The sequence below is a fragment of the Zootermopsis nevadensis genome, unplaced genomic scaffold (genome assembly GCF_977971745.1).
Source record: "Zootermopsis nevadensis isolate Lab colony 2312 unplaced genomic scaffold, Znev_1.0 Znev_ptg000024l, whole genome shotgun sequence".
NCBI classification, from domain to species: domain Eukaryota; kingdom Metazoa; phylum Arthropoda; class Insecta; order Blattodea; family Termopsidae; genus Zootermopsis; species Zootermopsis nevadensis.
In genome coordinates, this window is record NW_028259156.1 from 11,585,091 (window position 1) to 11,607,323 (window position 22,233).

The window sequence follows — 22,233 nt, forward strand, 5'->3', positions numbered from 1 at the left end:
ATGAAATAATTGCCCATCCCTGATTTTGATGCAGAGAAGACACATTGAATAAAACGCCGCTGTAGATAGGAACCTATGAAAAGGGGCTCTTGAGCATTGAACTTCCAACTGCAGAAAAGGAGTGCCATCGTCTCTGAAGTAGAATAATTGCTTCAGACCTGCGCACATCTGCCCTCGGAAGCAAGTATTGTGACTTTTTACGTATATCTCTGCTAAAGTGAGAGCTTAAGGGTCCCAGTGGGGCGCAGTTTTGGACAATTGGTTTACGGGCAGACCTCCACGAGGCTTGATATAAAGTGGTAGAAAATCAACGAGCATCTGTCGTTCTGTGGCACCACAGTCAAAAACGTGAGTTATTTGGTGAAAATACATTAGGTAGGCCTAAAAGTTGTAGCTGTTCGCGTGATATTTTAAATTTTGGTCTATGGAGAATTGGAGTGCTATGTATGTGATAATATTTTGTTATCTGTTTATTTTTTGGGAGCGTTCGCAACTCTACGAGAGTGAATGTTAAAGTCGCTTTGTCCGACCGTCCTTACGTACGTAAAATCTCGAGAACGACCGATCGGATTGTCGTTAAACTGGATATTAGGAAAATTTACTGAAAATTATTGAGCCATTTCAGTCTCTGTTAAAACTGGACGACAGTGACGGACACATTATATGAAGACCTACGTGCACTTTTGCACGCAGAAGCGACTGGTTGTTTACATAAACAGCATTAACCAGCTGGTTTTTGTAATGGTGATTCCTTTTTGTTTTCTTCGAGGTAATAACTGAATTGTATGATTGCCATGACGTCACACGTCTATATCTTCAAGTTCTTGCTGTTCGCTCTCTCTGTGTATACGTGAGCATCACAAGTTAAAATTCATGAACTGAAAGTACAGGAAATAACAAATTGGATGTGCCAGAATTGTTACGTTATGCGTGTATTTCTTAACTTGTTTCTTATCGAGAAGTTCCACAAAGTTTGATTTGAGGGAGTTATACTGGGCATATATAGGCCACAATGACATTTGTCTAACAACATTCCCATTCTAGAATTTTATTGAGATCTGAGGAAAGATTTTTTTAGATGAAGTTGACTTTTTGTCAGGAATAAAAAGACGATGAGGTGTTAGAACACCAGTAACTTTTTCGTTACACATTTAAATTGTATACGCGGTGTTAGATGTTTAACTGCGATCTGAGATGAATATTGATAGCATACTTGCTTCGGAATTTAGAGCTATAAAGCTAAAAATACTTTCTCTTCACAAAATTTTAGCAATGTCATCAAATCAAGAACGATGAGTTGGACGGGTGTTGTGAGACGCGTTCAGTAAATGAGAAAAGTATGAAAAATGCTGGACGATTAACCTTAAGACAAGAAACAATTTTGGCAGACTTAGACATATATGGGAGGATAATATTAAAATTATTCTTACAGAAATGGAGTTTAGAATGTAGGACTACACTGTATTTATCTGGATCCGAATAAGGTCTTCGGGTTCTATAAACACTGGGAAAATTTTTCATCAACTGAGCTTCTATCAGCTTCTCAATAAGAACTCTACTCCGTGGAATGCTTCTCGTGGTATTATCCCTATAAAGACCAGTGCTAACTATGTGTACCACCTGCTTTAAGAGTCAGTAATGCTGCATTCTTTATTAAGGCTTTCGTATGATTCTCACTGTAAAAAGAGATTATTTCTTCAAAGAGCGGTTGCCGATTTGCCTTTATAATAGTGAAGTTTTGTATTTTATATGAAGGACGGACTAAATTATTAAAATTATTTAGACGAGCTTTGGTTTCAGAGTGTTAATTGCCATTTTTAGCTAATACTTTGTAGATTTATCACGTCACAACATTCATTCAGTCTTGCACGGTTCATCCTTCATATTTTGTTTAAATATGGTCGTCAGGTGTGTCTGAAGGCAATTTTACAATACGCAGATTGTTATTAGAGCAGTCAGTTATATCACGTGACCATTGGTGCAGATTTGCCCGGGTGATGTATGTTTGTTTTATTAGCTGTTGCATGGAACTGGTGTTGACATTCATTGATTACCCCGCACCCTGCTGATGGCGAGGTTTGACATACGGACCATGGTGATGCTGAACTGCTCTCTCGCTCATGGTTATAGTCAGTGTGCTATCCAGCAGACACAGGGTGCTTAAGAAACAGTGACTTACAAAATGTGACTTTACCAAGTTTGAAAGGTTAAACTTAAGAATCATATTGGAATTCTTCCGTTGAATATTTTTGAGCGATTCGATTTGAACTGTGGAGAAAGAAGGAAACAGGGGATGGGGGAAGAAAGAAAGAGTACATTAAATGTATGAGAATAGGCCCCGTGATACGCAGTCAATTTGTGGGTTACTTTCAGGGGAAGAGATGGTGAGCTTTTACGCTTATTCCGAAAAGTACAGTACCATGTTCTCAATAGGTTAGTATTTTATGAAGCTGTAATTTCCTCACTTTCTTTGAATACGTTTTATAATCTGCTTGCAATATTTGGTTTCTAAAGTAACAGCTCTGTTTAAGGATGAATTAAATTCTTATTCCCGAAACATCGAGAAAGACGTGTTTACAAAACTTTGCGAGGAAAGAGCTGTTTTATAATGAGGAGACCTACATTTGGAGCAACAGCGCAATTGGTATGTTAATCTGTATATAGACTACAGGTTATTTGGCGACGCTGTAACATATTCAGGACTTATTTACTGTTCTTGCTTTAGCTGTTGGGCTGATCACTCTTCTAAGGAGTTATCTTAAAGTTTCACTCTCTTGGAAAAATTGATATGTGAGAGTGTCTGCTATATGGAGATGTTTCCGCTAATTGGCGTCTCTCCACACATACGAACTCAGCAGGTTGATGTGCCTGTAATTTCCGGGAATTTAATTCATGAGATACCATGTTCGTGTCTCGACCTGGTTATGAACCCTGCTGGCTAAACATTTTTATAATTTTCTTCAATCTCTCCGAGATTTTGACGAAATCGTACCCTGAAATAAGCCACGACGCCTTATTTCTAGTTTTTAACAATTCACTCGTTATCGTCTTCCCGGTTCATTCAACTTAGCTTCGCAGTTGAAACAGCTTCGTTAAATCATGTAAGAATCAGTCATGCACACACGTAAACTGTAACCCCGCTATACGTAATTCATTCCACTAATCTTTTTCCCTAGACCCAACCAACACTTTTGTCTACTTTTGACGCTGTGACACTGAAAATTATGCCCATAATATTTTTATTTTATTTCCATTTTTATATGACAGATGTACCTTAGGTTCGTATTCTGGTATAGAATAAGATAACAAAAAACCGTTTCTAACCAGTTTCTTTTGAGAAGACCTAATTTGTATCGAAGTTTTCAAAAGGAAGAGTAATCCGATGAGTGAAAGGAGGGCACTGGTGTGTGTGTTCATGTGAGTGATCTCTGGTGATAATCGCTTACCCCCTGGGAAGAAATGTTTAGTTACAGCTCATCTAAGCAGCTTAGGAGAGCTAGCGGAAAGGTTTGCTACAGATATATTTCATAGACACGTGCAAATGTGGGATTAAGTTAGAAAAAAAAAGCTACATAGTGAAGAATTATAAAATATAGGCCTGGTGTTTAGTTGTAGAAAGTTTCGTAACAAAATTGAATCAGAATAATTTACTCTGTTGTATACTAAAATCGGGCAAGTTAATGGATAACAGTTGCACAGTAACAATGAGTGTCAGGAGGTAAGAGTTGAACCAATCAGAACCTGTCAGACTTTGCTGTCTGTGCAAAATTTTTTTTTTGGACTTTGTTCATCGTCTAAATTATAAAATTATAGAACTAAACGTTTCTAAAGCTGGATTCTGCTTTCGTCACCAGGTAAAAAAGGGACAGATATAGGACTCCTGTCTGTTGAGCCCTCTGGTTAAGATAGCCTCAGTTCTGGACCAGGGAGCCCAGCAAATAGGCTGTCTGTCTTCTATCCCTATTTTACCTGGTGACGAAAGCAGAATCCAGCTTTAGAAACGTTTTATTTCTATAATTTAGGTAATGGATAAAGTCCAAAAGAACGTTTTACACAGTAGAACGCACCATCGTCAGAAATATTCAAGTATCTACTTTGTTGTCGGTACTGTACGCCGCGAATGCACTTTTTTAGGCATGCTGTGTTGGGCTTCCAACAGTGAAACGTATTGCTAGTTATTGGGAATCTAACTGGACTAAATTCGTAGTAATAAATAATATAATAACAGGACTAAAATTGATAACTAATACGACCTGATACACGATATAGCCTATTTAACACTGCAATGCTTGGCGAATTTGAGTACAATCTTTCAGTATCGCATTCCTATGACTCTGTTTCTCTGCGTGCGACGAACACTCGCTCGTCCGTTGTCTTGATTAATTCCGGTTTTTGTTATGTTGTCGTGTGTGTCAATTACGAGTCTGGTCTGTTCACATCGTAACAAAGAAGAAACATGCATGCCATAATGGACAGCTTAAAGCTTCCGGAGGACTATCTAAATCTCCATTTTTGCACAGCGTCCAGACATGCCACTTATTTTAATTTCCTCTATAAGGAGTCTGACTTTCAGTTGGATGGTCTTTGTGTTGCATTCTGGTGCTTCTTTTGTTGACTAAATGGTTTCGTGTTACTCAAAAATCCTCCCGTTTCACAAATCTTAATAAAAGGTAAACGATATTGTGCATAAACACTAACCGCTGAAGACAAGGAGGGGAACAGATGTAAAAAAGTGCATTCTCAAAATCGGTACTAGACGGCAGTTAAGTGGCCAGTTTAATGCTCCGACTGCTTTTTCTGCTGAGAAAAATCTCGGTATCTATTTTTTGGGAGGCCGAGTGAGCCCCAGCACTGGTCTGAATGTAACAGCGAAGAGAAAATTCCCTGCCAGCAATCGAACCCCGGTCTTGTGACCCGTAGACAATCACATACTGATCGAGACAGATTTTCCAGTTCACATGATTTCCACGGTAACACTACGTTGGGAATGCAGTGATGAATCCGCAAATCAGTAGTTCTAACAACCATTAAACTGACCACATAGCCATATTTTCAATCATTTTCCCATGTCTTTGTATTCTTTCGGTCTGTACTGAAGAATTAACAAATCGTCTTTATAAACGTCCGATTTTGTTAAGTACATTGGCCAAAGACGTCTTTATTTTACCTATTTTTTTATTTTTAGTAGTTTTATGGTGATTTAAAAAAGGTATGTAGAATTTTTCCCTACCTATGTTAACGTGGCTCGCACATTAGACGTTCGCACGCCCCCAAATTAAGTTTCAAAGGTTGAATACTTTCAGTGGCATGATGTTCATACATCATTCCATAAAAATTTATCAGTTGTTCAAATGTTTAGTTGGGAGAGATACATTACTGTTATACTACAATATATCAGTCTTAATAAATAATTGAATACAGGGTAAAATCTGTCCTTAATCAGAGACCTGTATTTACATGACACTGTGACAGTTTACTGCCATTATCGGATGTAATTAAAACGTGTTTATTGTTTCCTGTGTTACTGTAACTAGACTCTTAAATTATTGTGCATCCTGTGTTTTGTTAACTCGGGTGTGGTCTCTTCCTTGTGTAAATATGATTTTGCGGTGTAGGCGCAGTGTGCACATGTATGAGCTACTGACGTAGACGTCATGTGATCAGTTGATCATCTGTTGCTGTCATCCCATTTAAACCGCAGTGTGTGGACAAGCACACAATAAACAACATGCTGCATGTGCCGACACACACAGCGGTTAGGCTATGTACTACAACGTGACTGACATAATTGCACGGGTTGCATAATTACTGCGTGAACTACCAGCGTTTCTGCTCCATGGCTTGGAAAACAGGCTTTTTCACGTAGTCAAATTGACAGAATAATACGTACATTTGAAGAACTGGATGGATCTGGCTCAGGGTACAGTCGGTGACGGGGTTTGATACTACCGGTGTTGAACTTTGGCTTTTAATACTGTTGAGTCAGTTATGTAAATTATATTGGATAGGTACAAACAAAAATTAGCCTAAAACTGTTAGTGTATTCCTCAAATAAAATGCCACTCTCCGTTCAGTTGTGTTTGAGATGAAGCAGCTTAGGTCTGCGGATGGCGAGGCTGAAACACAGACACCGTTCGTCTATTTCTTTCATTTTGTGCAAATGAGAAGAATGAGTTGAGACAGACGCCCTTGACCCTGCGTCCTCAAGTGAGCCTGTTGTGTTAGCCTCTTATGATAAACGAGTTTCGATCGTAAGTTGAATTACGATTGGCAAAACTAAAACCAAGTACTAAGGTAAAACCATGTTTCGGTGCCACCTTTCCATCACAAATCACGCATGCTTTGCTCTGGAATTGAACCAGGATCTCTGGCTATTCTGAAGCTGTTGCTTTGTATGATGTAATACCATGCACTCAGCCCAGCAGGTAACCATCGTTACAGCGCTGTGTATTTAGCCTCTCTGTGTGCACATTGTGACACATGCTGTTGGCATCGCCATAAATAATAATAGTCTGCGTGGTGATACAAACAGGTCAGATAGCTAATGGTAAAGTTTTGACTTTCTAAGTGGGATAGGTCCTAATGATATTGAACCGCATTCCATACAGTTTTAAAATAATGGCACGATTTTTACTGGTTCAGTGACACGAGTCCTAATAGTACTGAACCAAAATCCGCGCACATTTTCCAAGATTCTGACTGACTCCGTGGCACAGGTTCCATTATCACTAAACCATAAAAAGTACAGTTTCCTTTCGATGGCCTTGATAAGTGATATACCCTACTCCCTTGAGTTCCATCGTAATATACCCCCTCGTCAATTCCAAGGGCCCCAATTGAAATTTGGTTTTTGTTTCATATGGCCCATGAGTACTGCATGCTGCACCGAGCTCATGTTTTATTTCATCACCCATATTAAACTTACTGTCAGATGGCGATTAGACCTACGAATGGGGTATATCATTTCCGTGGTTTGATTTTAAATAGTATGATTTAACCACGTTTTACTCTCATATAAAGTAGGCAGACCGCCACGGTGGTCTAGCGGTTAGAACGCTGGCCTTGTAATCCTAGGGTCTCGGGTTCGATTCCCGGCGGTGCCCGAATTTATAACTTGTGTTGGGCAAGGCCGTGGTCTAGGCAACACGGAGTTTTCCTCGGGGGGCTTCCCCGGTTTCTCCGTGGCATCCCAACAATTACTCCATTTACACACAGAAGAAGGCAATGGCAAACCACTTCTGGATCATCTGCCAAGAACGTATATGAACAGGTCCCAGTCCGAGAAAAGGATGGAAGGATCCTGTTCATATGGACCTGTCGCCAGACAGAACACTAAATAATAATAAAAAAAGTAGGCCTATGCAAGGATGTTGCATTACGACATTGTCCTTATTTTATTTACTTCGTAAGGTTATTTTTATTGTCCCACAGATGCATCGATACTGATATATTTTCGTCAGCTACATAAGAAATGTTGCAATCGAACTGACTAAAGTGCGAAAATTGTTTTATATTTGCAGTCTGACGTTAGTTTACAACTTATAGGATATTTTTATTGAAACTCGTTGCTTTTTTACGTTAGAATTATCGCCTTATGCAGTAATACATATTAAAATTGAACCTAGGTTAAACTGGAAGATCGGCGAAACCGAGAATAAACCTGTTTAATGAAAATCGTTGTAATATTGGATCTACTTCTGAACAAACGAAAACTGTTTAACACCGAAACTGAATAAAAACCACGGGAACCGGTCTAAACTGAAAACTGAGTAATAATCTTTTTCTGTTTATATAATTGTTTTCATTATTGCATTTGATAGAATTTCTCATCCTCTCATAAACATCGAGGACAACAAACGGTATTGAAATCAATTGATGATGTCGCATATCTACAGAAGAAAATTATTAATAAGCCTGTTGCTTCGCGTAGAATAATTATGCTTGAAACCTTCGTATTCGTTAATAAAATATAAAGAGCATAATTTTTTTCGCCAAAGAAGAAAGTTGTGAAAAACACAATATTAAAATGAATTGACAAGAAGGCCGAGAATTAAAAAAGAAACTTATAAAAGAGTAGAGGAAAGCAAAGTCTGAATAGAAGACATTATGGCTGCTAAAAGAACACAGCGTGTGTGCGCATTCTTTGCAGGTGTGTGTCATTTGTTTTACAGTATAGGTCATGTATCATTGTCTGTCATACGGAACACAATGGTTTGGGCTTAGGAGGTTTGAGGTAGAAAATATGATCATTATTAAATATTGCTCTGGGCCGGCCTGCAGGTCCATCCATCAGAGGCCGTAAGCTTACACCTCACGTGCAAGCGAAACTCCTGTTCCTTCCTTCTTTCGTGTAGATTTTCGAACTTTTCTACGGCACTTGGTTGGGTTAAAACGATGGAAATGGGAACACTTACATTAGCTCGATCAGAAAATCCAGTTCTTTGTACAAATAATGCGTAAATAATGGGGAACTTACCCTCAACCTTGCATATTTCATCACCAAAATCAAGGATTAAAACTTAGCTCTGTGGTGTAGTCTTTGAGAATCTGATAGCCTTTTAGGAAATTAATAGCCTAATCCCTAACCTCTTTCCGAAGATCGATTACTGTGTTCACATGAGCCCACCTCCATATCCAGTCCTGAGTCAGCTGAATCCAGTCCACACCCCATACTTAGTATCTTGTTCATTTTAGTATTATCCTAACAGATACACCTGGATATTTCAAGTGGTCTCCTCTCTTCAGGCATTTCGACTAAAATGTTTTTATTTGTCATCTGTCCCATTCATGCTACATACCCCGTCCTCCTCGGATTGTTCGCCGTAATAGGCTATCATTTTTTGAAGATCACAAATTACGTAGCTCATAATTATTAAATTTTCTTGATTATTTTGTTGTGTTTTGGGTTGTAAACGCGGCAATGAATCTTTGGGTCTATAAAGGTGGGAAATTTCTTAAATAGATGAGAAACTATCAGCTTCTGAAGAACTCTGCTCCGTATATTCAATGATGTCTCCATGCAATCATTGATAGTGTTTTTATTTTCGGTTTTGAAAACAAAGCCATAGTGGTCTTACGATAATTATATTTTGTGTAATTGTTTTACGTACGAATATTGTCCGGTTAAAAGAAATGCAGAGATGTGTGTTTTAAAATGTAGATGTTTTACCTGTTTCAAAACTATTTACAGATGAATGAGGTAATCAGCAATTGTTTCAGGTGAGGCGTATATCCATCAAGATTTCATATGTGACAAAAATTAATAAAACTGGCCATATTAGAAATGGTAACACTGCGATATCATCAGTAGTATCACTAACATCATCACACTTACCTACATATGTAGCATTAAACAATGGTTCATTGTTTTATTGTGACGCGAGTTTATTCTGAATTCGGTTACTACATGCGGGATTGTACGGCCGTTAAAATTCCTCGCCCAGCGAGGGGTATGGACCATTGGACCATTGGGGGTGTCTGCCTTGTCTTCCAAGCTAAAGGGGTCAAGCTAAAACATTGCCAGACGTGTGTAGAAGAAACACAGAGCAATAAATATACTTCTTTTATTTTCTTTTAATATTCCAAGTATGTTATGTGGAATGCGAGGTATTTCCTTGTGGGCCTACAGGTCTCATGAAGGTAAAGGCTTATACTTCTCCTCTCTGTAGAGTTGCTCCAGTATTTTATAAGTTCGTGGCTTATGGTAGCATCCTATGTGAATTCAACTTACAGATGGTATAACATTATTATTTTGTGTCGGCGTAGGCGTACGGTCGCATGCGGTTTTTAAAATAGTACACAAATGTATCTATTTACTAAAATCAGCCAAAACAACTGTTTATATTACAAAATTATTAAACTGTTTTATTTCCACGAAAATGGAAATCATTAGGAGCCTATCTTTAACATGTCTGTGAGGTCATAACAAGTCAGGGATTATTTAGGCCTATACAGGGGACTTATTGTATTGTACTGACTTTTCAAATTATGTAACATAACAAAAGACATAACACGAGGATGGTGGGGGAATGTACACCTTCTCCTTCAGAAAATGTCAGACCCCTGTCCTATGTAGTTCAAACGTCATGGTTAAATAAACCAAGAATCAGTTGTATTTATAACCTGTTATTAAGATCGATTTTAATATTATCCTCGCATCTGCTTCTAGATCTCCATAGTGAAGAATTTCCTATTCATATGAGTTTGCTGTTTGTCCGATGCCGCGTCTGACATTGAACTCCTTAGCTCCGTTTGCAGTGGAGTCCGGAAAGTGAACTGAGAACTCTTAGATGCGGGTTCGCCCTTTGCTATAATTTTATTTCCGCTGTACTCTCGACCCCTTGCCTTAGAATCGCGTTACCAGACAGCAGGATCTCCAACTGTGATGGTAAGTGCCTCGGCTTAAGTTAATAATCATGTCGGCTACAGCAAGTCTTCTCGATTGAGGTCCGATATGTGGGAAAACTAATGGGATATTGGTGTCCTCCCTGTTGGAGCACCATTTTATATACACTCTACTCCTATTCTGTCGACGGGTCTGCAACTTCGTGTTGAGGAACGTCCATGTATGTGTTGAATTATTTTGCATAGACCTATAGTCTATTGCGCACTTTGGCTATTACTGCAGGTCGTGTCGATGAGCTGATATAACAAACTTATTGACTGCGAGTTGACATACCAGGGGTAATGTCTTGGCTTAATATGTGAGCATTGAGCACCTCTGAAACATCGGTTCATTTTTACGATACTGAACGGCATAATATCTCAGAAAACAGTAATCTTGAAGTTTGATTGTCCCCATTTAATTTTATTTGTAGGCTGCATATTTCTGTGCGTTGATTGTGTCCTGAAAGTACTGAAATGTTGTTCTCTATCGACTCCCTTCATTGTGACCCCGTGCTTATATCACTGTTGCTCGGAGGGTTATATTCGCTCATTAGTTTTGAAGTTAAGTAGGAGGCTGACCGCCTCGCAATGTAGCTTATAGGCTACTCCGCCCACTTTCAACACGAACTAAATAGGAACAAAAGATCTGAAGATTTAGAGAGATTTAAAGACCCCATTCTATAGTTCTTCCTCCTCAGTTGTGGTTGTTGTTAATGAGACTAAAACATAACAACTTTTGCATTATTGACTAAATTAATCGAGGTTTAGGGTGGACACTCGATATCGTGGTTAATTTTACAAGTATACACATCAGTAGGTCACAAAATTGTGCTGTTGTTAATTAATAATTTCCGCTAGCCTTTCTTTTGAAATTTAAACATTTAGATTAGTAGGCGCGTTGAATTCTCAATATCTCATAACAAGAATGAAAAGGTAAGATTTGAGGTTTTCACAGCGGCGAGTATGAAGATTTCTGTCTACTGGGTTGTTGCGCTGTGTAGTCTGGTAGATGTTTATCAACGTTTCAGAGGTCATACTGCCTCCGTCATCAGGGCGATGAGTATGAAGATTTCTGTCTTCTGGGTTGTTGCGCTGCGTAGTCTGGTCGATGTTAACCAACGTTTCGGAGGTCATACTGCCTCCGTCATCAGGTTGGTAAACATCGACCATACTACACAGCGCAGCAACCCTGAAGACAGAAATCTTCAATGGAAAGGTACTTTGTTTATTAATTAACGACACTGTCAGTAGCTCAGACTACATAGAGTTGAACGATAGGTTGATTAACAAATAATGAAGCGGAAAGGATATGGAAGAAGGCGGTCGTGGCCTGATTTAAGGCGATATCCTAGCATCTGCCTGGAGGGACCAATGAAAACTTCGGCAAACCATAGTCAGGGTAGTCGGTCTACGGGCCTGGGTTTGATTGCCGGACCACCCGAATACGAAGCAGGATGCTACCCAGTCTTTCGCGACGTTCGGAGCTATAGATTTAGATGTAATCTATGTTTTATTACAAGTTTGTTAAAATTGTATGTAAAATTAACCGTTTTCTGAAGAACGATTAAGTTTAATTTGAGCTTCATGTAAAGTTGGGTTTATTATGGTCCACCGGAGCGAATCACTATTACATTCGTAGACTTATACTCCCTGCACCAACTCTTATATAAATTCAAGCCGTTTTGGAGATCGAAACAGACGGGCGACAAGACGTAGCCTCGGCATTATGCTTTCATTTCATGTAGTTACTTTGGAGAAGAACGCATGAAAACAAGCAACTATGGTTTTATGATATAATCTATAATAAACATCGCTGATAAATAATAATGCGTGTAAAGGTCACATGCTTGACTTAACCGTAACCATACATAATTATGAAATCCAGTGCATAACACATTATCACGCCATGTTTGTTATTTGTCAGATTTCAGTCTTGAGTGCGCACACAAAATAGCAAGCAGGTCCAGGTCTGTGCCGCGGTACTGTTGCTCAAACAGGGGAGAGTCACTCAGACGTACTCAGCCAGATAATGCGCTTTGTAACCACTGCTCTACCCAAGATTTCAATATCAATTAGCGAATCCCAATTCGGCATAGTCCCTACATGCCAAAAGAATAAGGCAGGCGTGTAGTATTATATTTTTGTTAAAATTGGCCTTTGAAAACCAATGAAGTATGAAGAAGTAGAGGAAAATGTTGGTTAGGGCTGTTATACAGTATTTTGGAGTTTATCAGCTACTTACATAACCGTTTGCTGGTAATGTTAGTGACTAAGCCTATACAAAAACTTTGTAAAATGGCGCTTATAATGGAAGACACTGATAAATAGTAATTTACATTAAACTACAAACTGAATGTCAGAATATACTTTTCTGCTACGTGTATTTATTGAACATGGTGAAAAAGTGTGAACGCTATTACCGAGAAAACTCGTCTCCAACCAGCGCTGGTCCACTTTCAACGTACATTACTTCTGTGTACCTGAAATTTTGTGCGTATTGGTACAAAATTCTTAAGTAACAATTAAACAAATGCTACATATATATACTATTATTGATCTAGAGCATATGGATTAACAACAGACTTAAATTCGGCTGTGCGTTCTTCGCAAATGCGCATAAAATTAACAAATGATGGGGCGTCTAGTCATTCTGCATGTCTCAGCCCTTAAATTAAAAAGACGGTTTTTGATTAGGCCTAAATTTCCCATCGGATATGCACATCAAAATAGACAACCGAATTTTAAGGTCCATACCGAACCAATATAACCCCTAAATTACATAAAACTCGATTTGAACTTAATGACGTAACATAATAAAGCCTGGATTAAGTATATGTAGAAGATTTTATTTGATATGTGTCCTAATATTAGTTATCACGAATAGCCTATTTAACGAAACATAATGACTAATTTTTTACTGTTATGGAGTGTGTTATCTGTAACGTTCTAGGCAGTAGATTTGTATCCTCATCAAATAGTCAAAAAGGCGAATGAAGTCTGCTAAATCTCATAGAACGGATGCTAGATTTGATTTTATAGTAAACTGGCAATTGTTTTTCGTTACAAGTTATGGCTTTGTTAGCCGATTAACTCACAAATTAACCGATTAATAATAAACTTTTTGTCGGTTCTCAGTTGTAAACGGGTGTCTAATATTTGTGCAATCTTTTCATGTTGTTAATCATAACATAACATTGCTTCATAATAACTTGTGGCTTTCATAGAAGTTGTACGATAGAATGTAAGTTGCGTAGTTTGTTATTTCGCTGTCTATACAAGACGCCTTTCAACAATGGCTAGATCTGACCTCATCAAACATTCTCTAGCCACGACAACAGTGTGGAGGGTGTATTGTGCTGCATGAGGGTGAATTGTTGCGTGTGAAGAGTGCACCCTCCTCGAAATGTATTGTTATTTTCGAGACACCCTCAGTAGGTAGAGGCCTCAGGGAGTTAGTCGGCTGAAGAGAAGGAATGGTGATTGTGTGGAGGACTAGTTAACAATTTGGGTTCTATGAACTTGTATGTGAGTGCATGGACAGGACTTGCAACCATAAAATTTTTGTTCTATCCTGTTACCACTTGTGAAATACATTCATGGTTTCGCCTTAGGGTAATAGTTTTAAATGGTAACACTGAAATTAAATTCATTCTTCACTTAATATTAAATTATTGTACAGATGTTTTTGCGAAATTATTAACAACACTGCTGAGTCGTTGCATGTTAAATAATGTAACTAAGTTGTGACAAGCAATCGTTGGATTCAGTGTATTTGTCAAAAAATATGTGATTGATTGTTAGAACGGAGATCAATTTAAAATTTTAGTTGAATCTGAGAAAAACATCTGCAGGGAGATACAAATTGAGAATGGAACAGTGAGTAGAACACATGTTTTATGTCTTCAGTAAGGAAGGAAATATATTACTAACTAACTAACTAACTAGATGGCTTACCGAACCCGAAGGTTCATCACCGAATTAACCAAAGCCCTCCACCGGACCCTGTCCTGGGCCAACAAAATCCAGTTTCCTTCAACTCCTATCTCGGATAGATCCCGCCTGAGATTATCCTCCCATCTACGTCTAGGTCTCCCCAGCGGTCTCTTCCCTTCAGGTTTCCCAACCAGTACCCGGTGCACACCTCTTGTCCCATCCATGCGCGCTACATGTCCCGCCCATCTCACTCTTCTCGACTTAATCACCCTCACAATACTGGGGGAGCAGTACAGATTTTTAAGCTCGTCATTGTGCAGTTTTCTCCACGCCCCATCGTCTTCCCTCTTAGGCCCAAATAGCCTCCTCAACACCCGATTCTCAAACACCTGCAATCTGTGTTCCTCCCTCTGAGTGAGAGACCATGTTTCGCACCCATACAAAACAACAGGCAAGATTATTGTTTTGTATACTTTAATTTTCAGGTTCTTAGAAATCAGACGGGAAGACAAAATATTTTGGACTGAGAAGTAGCAAGCATTTCCGGAATTTAGTCTCCTCCTAACTTCCTCACAAGTATCATTTTGATTTGTTATTGTTGTTCCCAAATATTTGAACTTTGTAACCCTTTCAAAGGATTTATTAGCTACCCTAAGATAATTTTGCCCGCCTGTCTTCTGATGACGAGATACTAACATGTACTTAGTTTTTTCTGAATTTACTTCCAGCCCCACTTGTCTACCAGCCTCTAGTAAAACTTCTGCGTTCCTCTTTATTGTATTTATATCGTCCCCCAATAAATTAACATCATCAGCATATGCCAATAGCTGATGTGTCCCGTTCAATTGCAAACCCTCCTGCCTACCTTGGACCTTCCTGATGGCGTATTCTAGCGCAAAGTTAAAGAGCAAGGGAGACAAAGCATCTCCTTGTTTTAGACCGTTCTTGATGAGGAATGTCTCAGATACATATTTACCTACTCGAATTTTGCTGCAGGTTTCATTTAAGCACATTTTTATTAGACCCACTAGCTTCTTTGGTATACCAAATTCAATAAGAATATTATATAGCACTTCTCTCTTCACAGAGTCATAGGCTTTTTTGAAATCTATAAATAACTGATGTACAGTCCCACCGAACTCCCATTTTTTCTCTAGTATCTGACGAATGCAAAAGATCTGATCAATCGTTGATCTGTTTCGTCTGAACCCACACTGATGATCCCCAATAGTTTCATTCGCATATGGGGTTAATCTTGCCAAAAGAATGTTGGATAGAATTTTGTATGAGGTTGATAGCAGCGATATTCCTCGGTAATTACCACACTCAGTCTTGTCCCCCTTCTTATAAATAGGAATAATTATGGATTCCTTCCATTGATGTGGCATCTCTTCCTTATCCCAAATTAACTGAATAAGCTTATGGATCCTCATATGCAACCCTTTGCCACCTGCTTTAATTAATTCGGCCGGAATCTGATCAATTCCTGGAGATTTATAACTTTTCAACTTCCCAATGGCTAGTTCCACTTCATCTAAGCTAGGTTCTGGCACCAACAGTTCAGCTGTATGCATTTTAATCTGTCTAATATCACCAGTATTATGAACATTTAAGAGCTCGCTAAAGAAATTTTTCCACCTATTCACAATTTTTATTGGATCTGCAAGCAAATTGCCACTATCATCCTTTACCAAATTAGTCTGGGGTTGATATCCTTTCTTAAAGTTATTAATGCCTCTGTACAGGTCTCTGATGTTTTTTTCCTTATTATTTGTCTCAAGTTCAGCAATTTTGCCCTTCAGGTATTCCCTTTTCTTAGTCCTAAAGGTTCTACTAGCCTCACGTCTCACGTTACATAGATTATCCGCATTTGTTTTGTTTGGGTTCTGCAACCATTGAAATTTTGTTTGCTTCCTTCGATCTATTAATTTTGAACATTCTTCATCAAACCACGGTTTATTTTGCTTTCTCCTGTAGTATCCTAGTTTCTCTTTTGCTGAAATTTTGATGCAGTTTCTGACATTTTCCCACTCCCTGTTGATGTCCACACTTTCATTATCCTCATTTGTCTCTAAAATTTGAAACCTATTCGAAATTTCAACTTGATATTGTTCCTTTGCCTCTCCCTCACTTAATTTTTTCAAATCAAATCTTTCTGTGTCAAAATTTTGTTTAGTTCGTCTACTTACTGAAAGCCGCTCCCTCACTTTTGCTACCACCAGATAATGATCAGTGTCGCAATCTGCTCCTCTGAATGATCTCACATCAATTACATTTGTCTGCCTTCTCTTATCTACTAAAACATGATCTATTTGATTGTGTGTTCTGCCATCTGGGGAAGTCCAAGTGTATTTATGAAGGAAATATATTACAGACGACGAAAAATAAAAACTTAACATGGATAGAGAAGCCGTGAGAATGATTTTGATATAATACCAGAACATGAAGAACATCTGTGCTAAAATAGTAATAAACCGTCATATTGGCAAAAAGGATGAAGATTAAATAAATTCTTTCACAGACTTTTCAGTAAACTGTTTGAAGAACAAGTCCTTTTCGAGAATAAGATAGTGATTTGTGAAAATTGTGTCATCCAGTATTACCAAGGGTCAAAGGCAGAAGTTCCCAGTGTCTCGGACGTAGAAAACTTCAGCAACGAATTGTTACAACAATTTTTTAGTAGTATAAATGAATAAGTAAAAGTTGACAATGGTATATTTGTTAGTAAAATATGAATAACACAGCTTGACGGATTTAATTATTGTTTTCTTTTGTCTATTGTTAGGCCCTCTTCCCCTACATACTCAGATGAGAACGAGCAATATCTTCAGAAGACAGTGCACTGAAAACTTTAGAATGTCAGTCTCAAATAAGCGGGGATTACACGAAGCAGTTTCCATTAATAATAGACTTACCAGTCGTGTTCTTACATTCAGGCCTAAAGCGTTTGATATGTCATTCTGATTCCAGAAAGAACACTGAAATTAGGTTTTAGCAGCGGGCGGGAGACCATGAAACAGATTGTGTAACATGGTAAATGGGATTTTGCAGTATTCTCTAAGAATAAAGCACAACATTAATTTGAGCATTTACAGATACGTTTTCATATTCACTTATTTCCATTCTTCAACTGCACAAAGGGATTCGAGTTCAAAGTATGTGTTAAAAATGGCCATCCATTGCAAAATTCTGAACATCAGTATTTATTTAGGGCCTTGGCTAACAGACCTGTGTATGTTGTAGTAAGTATTAATAATAATTATTATAATTATCATTATAGATATTGTTCTGATTTCAGTCTTGACTCTTTTGTATTTTATAAATACATGTATAACCATATGAAATCACATTTTAAAAAACAGGAATATTTTAATTTTCAAGAATAGTTGTTCAGTCTGTTACCCAGCGGAAGCTACAAACGCGGGTTCAGTGTTTGTACTTTGCCCGTGCTTTACCACGCTCAAGTTTCGCGACGTTGGACGTCACAGTCAGTTAAGATGCACGTTTCTGTCCGTCATTGTAAAATAAAATCTACCGATCGAAATGTATGACTTGTAGCTTTAGTCAATACCATGCAACACAAACAACTCTTAATACGAACATTTGTTTCAGTTATTGGCTTCTTTAGATTATAAATTTTTTAGTTCTATATTTCATACAATTCATTTGTGCCGTTAATAGTACTCGTTTGTCATGATTTGTGCTGTTTTTAAGCTCATCTTCCCCGAATACCTGAGTGCCATAGGAGCTGACCACGAGAATTTGATTTAATCAACACCACCCTTCTAATTCCCGTCTCGCTCTTCAAGAGAAGCAAATTATTGTTTTATTTTAGGCTTCCATTCAGCGGGTTCATAGTGAATATTCAGGAATAGATGGTAATATAGTCTGGTTGTATTAAAGTTTTTCTTTTCGACATAAGAAGTTAATCCATTAACTAAGCATGTTGAAGGAAATTAATAACCCTGTTTCTTCTTGTCTACTGCCCGTCCGCACACCGATTAATTAATATACCAATGTGGTGACACTGAGGACTTCTTTTACGTAGAACTTGACACGAGCGTCTGCCCATGTGAGGATAAACTTGTTTGTTACGTCCTTACATTTGACTTCTTTTTTTAAATATACCAATGTGGCTGTGCAAACTCGTGAGGTGGAAGAAACACTGACTTGCCTCTGGCTTACTCAAGTTTTGGATCTGATGAAAGCAACTCTATGTAGAGGACAGTCATGGGTCTTTTTAAGAACAATAATGAACCTTTGGATCCTATGGAAGGCGGGAAATGACTCGACTAGCTGAGCTGCTATTAGCACCTGAGGAGAAAATTAGCTGCATGCAGTTAGTTGTAAAACTACAACACGTCAGACGCTTAAAGTCATCATTTAGTTTCTTGTTTGATGACAATAACTAATGACACCGTGAAATTAGGTATGTGAATTTTTGTGCGTAGATGCATCACAATGGTAAATACATACAAATTATAAATGAAACTTGTTTAATATGTTAAACATTGCAAACATGGCAATAGTTCGAGATTTTTGGGTTAGTCCTACCTGTATCTAGGAAATTTAATATGGCCACTGTCAGAAGTAGTACAGAAAAGATTTAGTACATTGAGTATCTATTAATTTATAGTTCCTCCTGTCCCCAACAGACATGCACCCTGGATAATTGGAAGGAAAGTAAGAGTCGTAGAGTTTTTTTTAGAACGTCTTACTGTTACAACCGCTGTTAACTTTCAGCTTCGCCTAGTCTGCATTTCAGAGCTCGACAGCACTTGGAAATGTGTTCTGAGTGTACTTGTTACTTTCAGGCTCACGTAGTATTGCCATTTCAGCCTGGTAGGGAGTCTCCTATATTCAGTTCACCATGACAACACGTGCTAGGTGCCCTACCGTGTCACATTCCCCACACATAGACACAGTGGTGTGACGACACTGCTTGCAGTTGGCGTAGGATCTTTGTAATAGGTTATTAATAGCAGCAAATAATAATTTAATTTACTCTTACTTCTTAAAACTGTTGACTGAATGGACAAAATTGCTTTTCAGTTTTATCCTACAAGTTAGTGACACGATTATATCAAAATTTTCAGTCACCGATTGGGTTGGGCCAGCTGATACCATCTATAATACTGATATTTTTCGTTATTGTATTTAGCCTTTTTAGTTGATTCTAGGGTAGTCTAATGCAGTGGTATTCAACCTTTTTTGTTCGCGTACCCCCAGGTATAATTTCTCTTCAACTTTGTACCCCCAAAGTTGCTGGTATATAATTTAAATTATACATAATACTATATAATCTACATCTAAAATAAATTAAATAAATTACATTACTGATTATTCATTGTTTATTATGAAATAATATATATATATTTTAAATTTCACGTACCCCCTAAGATGTCTTCGCGTACCCCCGGGGGTACGCGTATCCCAGGTTGAATACCACTGACCTAATGTACTATGCTGGTGTGGATCTTCCAATCTAGGAGAATATACTATAGATTGAAGTTGTTTGAGAACGACGCGTTGAGGAAAATATTTTAACCCAGAGAGAGGGGAAATAATGGGAGGTTAGATACAGTTATATGATGAAGAGCTTAATATTCTGCACTTTCGCCAAACATTATTAGGCTTACGGTGTTTAAATCAGTGGGGAAATATTTGGTCAGAAAACCTTGAGGGAGGTGTCCATTTTGAAAGACTTGACAGAGACGGGAATATTACATTAAATTTGATCTTAAAGGTTAGGTTGTGAAAAGCTCTTCCATATTAAACTTGCAGACTTTAATGAGAACTATATTTGATAACATGTAGCCTCGGCACTAATTTTTCGTGAGGTGAACAGTTTTTGAGAATATTGAATGCTTCTTGTCCGAGTTGAGCTAAATGTAAAGTAGAAATCAAATTTTATTTAAGTCCAAGCAAATTTGGGCAACACGAACGACGGTGGCCGATTTTTGGACGCTTCTACGCATGCTCTCATGTGCCCTTGTGTGCCAGTCAGCCTCAGAAAGTTGGTGTATAAAGTATTCAGTTACTTCAAGCGGAAATAGATGCCATTTGTATATCTCTGTCTGCGCCACCAACCTTCGTTCTTATCGGTCAGTACATTTCCGTGTAAATGACGCAAGTAACTTATAATAAATGAAAGTGAATGGTTTTAACAATACATAAAACTGAGGACATTAATTTTACAGCCGTCACTGATGAATATAGTTCATTGCCGAAAGCATATTACACCAGACGATAGTATTTTTTAGCTTAATAATATTCTTTGTGTATTTTCATACAACGAGGTAAGTTGAAGCGTTTCCTCTAAAGAACAGTAATTAAAACAGTAGGCCACATCCCAAGCATTTCTTTCCCGTGTAGTTCTATTGCCGTCTGTATGTACCAGGGCGTTATTACAGCGACGGGGAGATAAAGTGCGTTGCTATGGTGACAAACTGTGCTGGACCACATACTGGGATGTCATCAACACGACAGCGTCTGTTGTTGGTCGCCCCCTCCACATATTCGCTCCCGCATACCTAAAATATATGCTATATTATATGTGGTCTCTCTCTACTTGCGTGTCCACGTATGTCCATTTAACTGAGTGAAGAATAGTTAGTATTCTGAACGTACAAACATAGGCCTAAGTATTTTCAATCAAAGGTTTCTGACACAATATGGCCGGGTGTGAGATATTTTGTCTCACAGCACAGTTATGTCGGATATTCTCCATTGTCTGAGGCATATTGAATAGAATTGTGTACATACCATTTCGGGAGCTGGCTCTAATATCATATATAATAACATGATATTAGAGCCAGTTAATTTTTATTGATTTAATTTTCGACAACTTATTATTGACAGTGGTCAAGATCGGGTCGGGAACCCTTTGAATACTATGTCTTGTAGTCCAGTTATTAGCGTACAAAGTTAGTAAGTCTATTAAAACTAGTTCTCAGTGTTAGATCTCAACTGTTGACACTGGTATCAAAAATTAAGATATTAAAATACTGTCGACACAGTAACCATCACTTGAAAACAGGAGTAACAGCAACTCTGGAAACGGCATGTAGGTTTGTATTAGCTAAGTTTACCCATCTAGAAGTAAAGTGTTCGAAGTAGGATTTTAGTGTAGTTGTTCATACCTACTGATTAGGCTTGCTGTATTGAACGAAATGGATGATGTTTAATGCAGAGCAGGACGTAAGTAATCCTAAAGAAGAAAATACTTTAGTTAAAAACTGGCAAGACGTTGATGATGATGATGGAATTCGTACATTTTAAAGAAACTCATCTATGTACCTAACCACAGAAAATATGTAAGTTATTGAAGGGTACATGTGTTAATAGACAATACTTAACACACACCACGGAGTACTTGGTATTATTATTCACAGAATTCAATGAATGCTTCGTAATGAATTTCTCTCAATTGAATTGGATTTGCCAGTAGATGTTCCCACAGGAAAATTTCTCACAGCACTGGTGGGATTCCAGTGTAATAATAAATCTATAGTCGTGAAACGTTGTGTGTTAGACGACACGAAGAAGTTGTGACTTTTAGCCATTATTCAGGATCCCCTATATAAACTAGATGAAAGGTTTGGCATAATACTGGGTGTAGGTAATTACAGGAGGTGCCGATATAGTTCCTCACGACTTCTACACTTGTCAGATAGAGGGGACAGCGCAGTGACTTTAACAGACCATTCAAAACTTTCTTCCGCCTACTTCCGGTGTTTGCTTAGCGGTACGAACTACCGGCATTTCCAGCAGCCTTAGAGTTTAGGGGAACGACCCATACGTATTACAATGACATCAGAAATAGAAGGTCTTAACATGTGGACTTGAGCTGAGGCCCTCACAAACTTGTTCGTTCGTCTGCATTTCAGTGAGTCTTCTGTTATAAATAATTAT

The 22,233-nt window shown here is 38.2% G+C and overlaps 1 long non-coding RNA gene across 1 annotated transcript in view; it reads left to right on the top strand.

Annotated features, from left to right (window-relative positions):
• The first annotated feature begins 229 nt into the window (after positions 1–229).
• LOC110831952 (uncharacterized) overlaps positions 230–22,233 on the top strand; it is a 43,578-nt gene continuing 21,574 nt past the window's right edge. Inside the window, exon 1 of the long non-coding RNA XR_002543759.2 lies at positions 230–348. This is a non-coding gene — a long non-coding RNA (uncharacterized LOC110831952). The remainder of the gene's footprint in view (positions 349–22,233) is intronic.